At 35.2% G+C, this 8,755-nt stretch overlaps 7 non-coding genes across 7 annotated transcripts; all 7 read left to right on the top strand.

Annotated features, from left to right (window-relative positions):
• The first annotated feature begins 5,758 nt into the window (after positions 1-5,758).
• trnat-agu lies at positions 5,759-5,831 on the top strand. Its single transcript has one exon. It is a non-coding gene; the product is annotated as a tRNA-Thr (tRNA).
• Positions 5,832-6,273: 442 nt separating this feature from the next.
• trnat-agu lies at positions 6,274-6,346 on the top strand. Its single transcript has one exon. It is a non-coding gene; the product is annotated as a tRNA-Thr (tRNA).
• Positions 6,347-6,987: 641 nt separating this feature from the next.
• On the top strand, positions 6,988-7,060 carry trnat-cgu. Its single transcript has one exon. It is a non-coding gene; the product is annotated as a tRNA-Thr (tRNA).
• Positions 7,061-7,318: 258 nt separating this feature from the next.
• trnat-agu lies at positions 7,319-7,391 on the top strand. Its single transcript has one exon. It is a non-coding gene; the product is annotated as a tRNA-Thr (tRNA).
• A 277-nt stretch (positions 7,392-7,668) lies between these two features.
• Positions 7,669-7,741, top strand: trnat-cgu. The gene has a single exon. It is a non-coding gene; the product is annotated as a tRNA-Thr (tRNA).
• A 261-nt stretch (positions 7,742-8,002) lies between these two features.
• On the top strand, positions 8,003-8,075 carry trnat-agu. The gene has a single exon. It is a non-coding gene; the product is annotated as a tRNA-Thr (tRNA).
• Positions 8,076-8,517: 442 nt separating this feature from the next.
• On the top strand, positions 8,518-8,590 carry trnat-cgu. The gene has a single exon. It is a non-coding gene; the product is annotated as a tRNA-Thr (tRNA).
• The last annotated feature ends 165 nt before the right edge of the window (positions 8,591-8,755 follow it).

The raw sequence follows: 8,755 nt of genomic DNA, 5'->3' as shown, positions 1-8,755 counted from the left end.
ACTCCTTCTAGGTTTTGATCAGTAGAAAACAAGCCCAAATGGCTCTTTTATTGTTAAAGGTGGCCGACCCCTATCTATACCAAGTGTTATAAAGGCACAACATGTCAGTGTTTGTAGTATTGTGTCTCAACACATTTTAAAATCCCTCCAAATCCATACCACATGGCAGTCACCTGAACCCTACTTAAGATATAAAATAAAATGGCTAGTTAAAAAATTATATGAAATTGTGCAGATTGAGCCCAGAGCAGTTACACTTTATAAAATTTATAGTAAAAAAAAATAATTTTTTTAAACGACAGATTTTTTTTTTTGAACACTTTTACAATATCAATATCACATGATCAAACGATGATCAGAGTGGGACTTTAAATGTGTCAGATATTGTAAATATTGTCTGGTGTTAATTAAAAAAAAAAAGTTCTAAACTTAAAGAGAAGACAAGCCTGGGACTTGAAACCTTGCCAAAAAAACTGTCAAATGGGTTGCGCAAGCCAATAAGTTACAGATCATTTCTCTGTTCTGGTTGGTTGCAACTTTAAGTAAATTGTCTTTTTGACAGTGATAAAGCAGTATTTTCTCAACAAAGCCACAACTTAGTTTCTCAGTTTTCAGTACTCATAATATTGGTCAGATCGCACTAAAGAAAATAAAGATAGGACTTTCTGGGACACATAGAGTGACTGTATTTGGTTCTTGTCTCTCTGGAGAGATCCTGATAAACTTAAAATGAGAAAAAGTGTTCCTACAGGATCTATGTCTTGCTTGTTTATCTTTCTTCAAAACAAAATGAAATATCAACAAGTTACAGAATATCCTTCTTGAGTGATCGTGTGGTCTGGCAATTCGTCCATGTGTAGCCCACATTCATCATGCTAAGGCCACCAGCACGATCTTCATTCTTTATTCTTCTGCAACACTGAATATACATATTTATGACTTTACATATCTTAATTTTTTAAATATACTTTTAAAATTGGTTTTCATGATGTTGTTTAATAAAGATTGATTTGATTTGTTGTGCATACAATGCTCAGAAAGGTCTCTGGTCTGGCTGGAATAGGCCCCTGTCACCCAGACAGGGATTAACTAGGTTCAAAAAATGAATGGATGATGGTTCATATGTGAAATTAGGATTGTTCCTTTCATTCCCTAAGAGCGCTGCCCTCATTTTTGCAGTTTTGTGATCAAATAAATGACAAAAGACCTTCTTTAATTGGAGTTGCAATTAATGGCCAAGCAAAAAATTTGGTTCCACTATAGATTATGATTTAACAGATAAAAAGTCTTGACTGACATAAAAAGTTTTAGAGCAAAAACATAGTTATTAGTTGGTTTATTTATATTTTATTTACAAAATATTTTTTGTGATTTTACAATTTAAAATAAAGATTTAAGATGCCTAATGGATATTGAATTTTCTCTAATTTACCTGAAGAAGTGTTAACATTTTACATTATCCAAACTTGATAAAACAACAATTAGAAAAGCTATTTCATGCTTTCAAGTCCTTAACCTCTCTTTGATTTGGTTCTCATGGATCAACCTTTTATTTCAATGAAAAATCAATTTTTCTCAAACTTTTTCTTTTTTGATCACAACACTAATTTTGGAGCCCAGATTTATAAACAATGACAGCACAAATCTAGATCAGAAGGTGTTTATGCAAATTTACCCAAAAAAACAGCAGAGTTTCTACAAGCTAAGACAAATAAAGCTATAAAAAATGATCAATAAACAGACATTTTTATATTATCGCCACACAAACAGAGGTATTGTTTTAATCTAGCTGATAACTACCTAACATTTGTTTGGCAAAATGTAAACAATCAAGTATTACAAGGCTTGTGATTTATGAGACAGGCGGTTGGGAGAGCAGACACATGAAACCACATCTATGTTTGCCGTGGTAAAAGCGGTCTTCAAAAAAATATCCCTCATGACTTCAGCCACAGAGCTGGCATTTACCATGACTCAGCAAAATGATCAGAACCTGAAAACAAGATTCTGGAAAATATGAAAATATCAAAGAGGTATTTAGAATCAGATGAGTTTAGTCTGGAATACATCATGTAATTGTTACGTTCAGTAAAGATGTTTAGAAAAAAAAGTTGTGTTATCAGTGCAACTTATAGGAAGAAGTCTAAAAATAGAAATTTACTTAGCAACAATAAAAGGAAAATTTTCAACAATTTTTATTGATGTTTTAAAAATATTGTTTCCTTCAACTAAATTCTAATTAACTTTTTTTGTAAGTTTCAGCTACAATACTAGTTTTCACAGTTAAAGACAGCTACATAGAGTTTCCAAAAATCTTAAAAAGCTTAAATAGTCCCCCAAAAAGGATTACTAAGTGGTTTTTCTGGGGATTTATTTGGAAAAAAGATTTAACTATACAAAAAAAAGGACATTTTAAAAAATAAAACAGTAAATATTATGTACCATTCAAAAAGTGTTGTGTGTAACTTCACTAAGATCAAACTTAAAATAGCTTTACAATGAATTTTATTTTGAATGGTCTATTCATCTTACACTGGTTATAGGTGCAACCGTTTGAAGAAATGACACATACTTTCAGTTTTCAAATTAGTCAGTTTCAGTTATAGGTAAAAAACAAAAAAGTAATTTGATCTTGGCAGGATCCTAATCTTTGCTATGTGCGGAAAACACAAAACAATTACTTACATCTATGAAAAAGGAAAAAATATATATATTTTTAAATTAATGTCAAAGCATTTGGTAGACTTTTGGAAGAATGACATTTTGCAAGTTGTTCTTTTTACAAAGATGAGTTTGGTCTGTAATGTTCATCATAGATACACTTCAACTGTCAGAAACAGAAGGTAAAAGACGCCAAATCTCTTTGTTTGATTTTAAGGCATTTATTTGTATAAATAGTGTAGAAAATAAGTATATAACAAAACCTCAACACTTTGTAATGTTAATCTTAGTTGTCAATGACAGAGGTAACATATTTCCTGCAGATTTTTTGCTGCAGCTGCTATTTTGGTCCATTCCTCCATGCAGATCTTCTTAAGAGCTGTGCTGTTTTGGAGCTCTTTAAAAAATCTCTATTTAATTGAGATCCAGAGTTTTGATAGAACATCCAGAATCACCATATTCATCCTTTCCTCAACACAAATCAGTTGTCCTTTGCAGGAAATTCCCCTCTGACTTGTGGGAGGAACTGTGTAAAAACCCCGCCCCCACCCTTTTGTAACCCGAAAGTGAACTGTGTACACTCTCCTGCTAGCTTATAGCAGCTCTAATGTGTGAAACTAACAATAGCAGTGCAACAAAAATGGCGAGCAATATTGGACCAGGAGCTCACTCATCGTATTTTCTACGTAACAAAAATGACAACAGGAAACTGGACATACAATAGGGTCAGTTCTATTCTTTAGAGAGGGTTGAGCTCACGTGATGTGCGACTTAACAGATTCTTCTCACTAGTTTATATACAGTCTTGTGTTATAACAAATATTTTGGACGCTTGAACCATCTGCTTTCTGTTCTCTCATTGCTGCAATGACTAACATATCAGTTCTGCATTTTTAAGTTTCGTAATCAAATCCACATTCAAATGAAACTAAATAATTAAAGATGGATCAGTGACAGCGCAGCCCTCAACCCAATAAAACAAATCACAGCCTAAAAGAGAGGACAGATTTGTTTTTGCTTGAGGGAATTTTTTTTCATTCATATTAATCAACGGTTTCCAGAAACTGTCAATCATCTCTGAATTGTATCAGGATTGCGATAAAGAGTGGAAACTTTCTCATTAAGTTATATGTGCAAGACTGTAAATTATAGGGTGTACTTGGGTTTTCCACTGAATTTGCAATTAAACAAGTTGTTAGTCTAAATGGAAATCAGACAGTTTAGTTTTGCCTTAGTAACGACTGCCCTAATGGGTGGATATGGGATGTCTACAGATGAAGAATAGACAAAACTAGACGGGGTATGCAATTGGCCCGCATGAAATATCAAGGTTGTAGACGGCTCTGTGAGTCATGTTCATGTCGTAGCAATCATGCAAGGGTAGGTTAGGGTTAAGTAGGTGAGATGCAGACATGTTGTACAAATTGCTAATTTTTTAAAATTCTGTGCACTGTGGAGGGAGGGTTAAAGCTGTTTAAATGATACTTGTGTGCTCCTGACTGTTAGAAATAAGAAAAGTGTGGTTTGAGTGGACATCCAACAGGCACTTACTTGTTACTCGCACATTCCGATGCATTAATAGAGAGTAGTACTCTCACCATATTAATGACTAGAGTGTGGACACAACAGTATCACCCATTTGTCACAGGTGCTTGTAGCTTACACTATCCTTACAAGTACTACATGATTGGGGCTGTAGCGAGTATCCCAGGACTCGAGTACTCGCAACATACTCACAAAGGTTCAAATATGAATATTTGCAACGTCCAAGATCAGTGACATCACGATACCATCATCCAAATCACCTCCTGAATCTCAGCTCTGCCGTCCTGGTTCAGCTCACCTACCTCCCAAGACACGCTCTGGTTCCCGTCTGACTCTTCCTGCTGCCAATTGGCTCCAGCTTCAGTGTCCAAACTCCCAACAGACGATAAAACATAAAACTCTTATCTTACTACCTTCTGCCTTCCTGATCCTTCCATTTTACCAGCATCTGGGTCTGCTTCGCCTCGCTATCAAGACAGGATTTTAAGTTCCTGATCTAAAAATAAAAGCTCACTGTCACCAAAAGTGAACAATTAACGTAACTCAATTACCATATTTTCTGGAGTACAAGTCCCAGTTTTTCTACTACTCAGGAGCAACTTATCTGTAGGGTTTTTTTTTTCGACACAAAGGCTCATATTTGTTATTTTTCCGGTAAACACTGGTTGTCCTCAAACGGTGGCTTAGCTGGTTAAGGTGCCTGTCTGTCTAGTAAACAGGAGAATCCTGGATCAAATTAACAAAATGAGCTCTTACAACAACTGCATATTGCTTAAACCCATCTTTGTTAAAAACTGGAACAGAGAAATATCGTTGGTCAAAAACAAAAAGCGTTGTTGGTAGGAAAGTATTAACACATATCACATGCTTTTGATGGGTCAATAAAATAATCTTGGCTTTAAAACTAATGTATTTATTGAGATATAAAAAAAGTTAGAAAACGGGGAAAATCTCCTGAACTTTTTTTTGTCCAAAAACGTGTTTTATTTCAGCGAGATTACAAAAACATTTCTACATCTGACACAGAGGCACTGTGGTTAAAGCACCTGTCTAGTAAACAGGAGATCCTGGGTCCAAATCCAAGCAGTGCCTCTTTCAACATGGTCAGCACCTGTGACCATTTCTTTAAATTGAATAAAATACAGTTATATGCCAGAAGCTCTTGAAGCCAAAGTAATGTTTGTGTCCTTAAAAACAAATGTACAGTTCCAAATACATTTACAAGACAAGAACAAACAAATAGAAAACAGGCTACATTCCTTGAAAATTAGTGCATCTAAGAACATGTTGATTCTTCTGCTATTTCAAATATTTTCAGTTAGAAATTAGAATTAGAAAAAATAATTCCATGTACTAATTGCTTATGAAGGTAAAATTGTGTTTCTTTCATTTAAAATCTTAATCTTGATTTACAAACATTTTTTTTTTTAGAAAAGAACAATTACAGATCGGGCAACATTCCTAGAAAAATTGTCCATCTTAAGACTTTTTGACATTATCCTGCTTCAAAAGTTTGCAGAGGAAGTGATCAACCACTTTGACTATTAAACAAGGCGCTGTGGCTTAGTGGTTAAAGCGCCTGTCTAGTAAACAGGAGATCCTGGGTCCAAATCCCAGCAGTGCCTCTTACAACATGGTCAACATCTGTGTTGTTTCTTTATATTGAAGAAAATATTGTCACACAGCAAAAAACTCTTGAAGAAAAACTAAAGTTTCTGTCCTTAAAAAGAAAAGTTAAATTGAAAGATATATTTTAAAGAAAAGAACAATTCCCAGCAGGAGCTCTTACAACAAACACATATTGTCTAAACCCATCTTTGTTAAAAACTTGAATAGAGAAATATCGTTGGCTAAAAAGAAAAAGCGTTGTTGGTAAGAAAGTATTAACACACATCACATGGTTTTAATGGGTCAATAAAATTATCTTGGCTTTAAAACTAACGTATTTATTGAGATATAAAAAAAGTTAGAAAACGGGCAAAATCTTTGGATTTTTTTTTTTTTTTTTGTCCAAAAACGTGTTTTATTTCAGCGAGATTACAAAAACATTTCTACATCTGACACAGAGGCGCTGTGGCTTAGTGGTTAAAGCGCCTGTCTAGTAAACAGGAGATCCTGGGTCCAAATCCCAGCAGTGCCTCTTTCAACATGGTCAGCACCTGTGACCATTAAAAAAAAATCTTAAATTGAAGAAAACATTGTCAAACAGCAAAAAACTCTAGAAAAAAAAGTTTCTGTCCTTAAAAAGAAGAGTAAAATTTAAAGATAAATTTTTAAGAAAAGAGCAAACAATTTTAAAACAGGTGAAATTCCTTGAAAATTAGTGCATCTAAGAACATGTTCATCCATCCATCCATCTTCTTGACCGCTTCTTCCCTTACGGGGTCGCGGGGGTGCCGGAGCCTATCCCGGCCACTGACGGGCGAAGGTGGGGTACACCCTGGACAGGTCTCCAGTCTGTCTCAGGGCCTCAATCACACACACAGTCACTCTCACATTCACACCTAGGGACAATTTATAGTCACCAATTAACCTATGAAGCATGTTTTTGGACGGTGGGAGGAAGCCGGAGTCCCCGGTGAAAACCCACGCATGCATGGGAAGAACATGCAAACTCCACATAGAAAGGTCCCAGCCGGGAGTCGAACCGGGGCCTTCTCGCTGTGAGGCAAGAGCGCTAACACCTGCACTGCGCCACTGTGCAGCCCAGAACATGTTCATTCTTCTGCTATTTCAAATGTTTTTTTTGGAATAGAGATAAACCACTGTGACAAACTAACAGGCGCTGTGGCTTAGTGGTTAAAGCGCCTGTCTCGTAAACAGGAGATCCTGGGTCCAAATCCCAGCAGTGCCTCTTTCATCATGGTCAGCACCTGTGACCATTTCTTTAAATTGAATAAAATACAGTTATATGCCAGAAGCTCTTGAAGACAAAGTAATGTTTGTCCTTAAAAAGAAATGTTTAGTTCTAAGTACATTTATAAGAAAAGAACAAACGATTTGAAAAAAGTCTACATTCCTTGAAAATTGGTGCATCTAAGAACATGTTGATTCTTCTGCTAGTTCAAATGTTTTTAGGGATAGAGATAAACCACTGTGACAAACTGAACAAGGCGCTGTGGCTTAGTGGTTAAAGCACCTGTCTAGTAAACAGGAGGTCCTGGGTCCAAATCCCAGCAGTGCCTCTCACAACAAACACATATTTTCTAAACCCATCTTTGTTAAAAACTGGAAAAGATAAATATCAATGGCCGAAAAAAAAAAAATATATTGTTGGTAAGAAAGTATTATTACATGCTCTTATTGGGGAAATAAAATTATCTTGGCTTTAAAACTAATGTATTTATTGAGATATAACGAAAGTTAGAAAACGGGCAAAATCTCCGGATTTTTTTTTTTGTAGACAAATGTGTTTTTTTTATTTTAGTGAGATTACAAAAACATTTCTACATCTGACACAGTGGCGCTGTGGCTTAGTGGTTAAAGCGCCTGTCTCGTAAACAGGAGATCCTGGGTCCAAATCCCAGCAGTGCCTCTTTCAACATGGTCAGCACCTGTGACCATTTCTTTAAATTGAATAAAATACAGTTATATGCCAGAAGCTCTTGAAGACAAAGTAATGTTTGTGCCTTTAAAAAGAAAAGTTTAGTTCTAAGTACATTTATAAGAAAAGAACAAACGATTTGGAAAAAAGGCTACATTCCTTGAAAATTGGTGCATCTAAGAACATGTTGATTCTTCTGCTAGTTCAAATGTTTTTAGGGATAGAGATAAACCACTGTGACAAACTGAACAAGGCACTGTGGCTTAGTGGTTAAAGCGCCTGTCTAGTAAACAGGAGATCCTGGGTCCAAATCCCAGCAGTGCCTCTTACAACATGGTCAGAATCTGTGTTGTTTCATTATTTTGAAGAAAATATTGTCATACAGCAAAAAACTCTTGAAGAAAAAATAAAGTTTCTGTCCTTAAAAAGAAAAGTTAAATTAAAAAGATATATTTTAAAGAAAAGAACAATTCCCAGCAGGAGCTCTTACAACAAACACATATTGTCTAAACCCATCTTTGTTAAAAACTGGAACAGAGAAATATCGTTGGCCAAGAAGAAAATGCGTTGTTGGTAGGAAAGTAATCACACATTTCACATGCTTTTGATTGGGCAATAAAATAATCTTGGCCTTAAATCTAATATATTCATTGAGATATAAAAAAATGCTACAAAACGGGCAAAGTCTTCTGAAATTTTTTTGTCCAATAAAAAAACGTGTTTTATTTCAGCGAGATTAAAGAAAAAATTTCTACATCTAACACAGAGGCGCTGTGGTTTAGTGGTTAAAGCGCCTGTCTCGTAAACAGGAGATCCTGGGTCCAAATCCCAGCAGTGCCTCTTACAACATGGTCAGCATCTGTGTTGTTTCTTTATATTGAAGAAAATATTGTCATACAGCAAAAAACTCTTGAAGAGAAAATAAAGTTTCTGTCCTTAAAAAGAAAAGTTAAATTGAAAGATATATTTTAAAGAAAAGAACAATTCCCAGCAGGAGCTCTTACA

The sequence above is a fragment of the Oryzias melastigma genome, linkage group LG18 (assembly GCF_002922805.2).
Source record: "Oryzias melastigma strain HK-1 linkage group LG18, ASM292280v2, whole genome shotgun sequence".
Lineage (NCBI taxonomy): Eukaryota > Metazoa > Chordata > Actinopteri > Beloniformes > Adrianichthyidae > Oryzias > Oryzias melastigma.
This window is presented reverse-complemented; position numbering and strand designations above follow the sequence as displayed.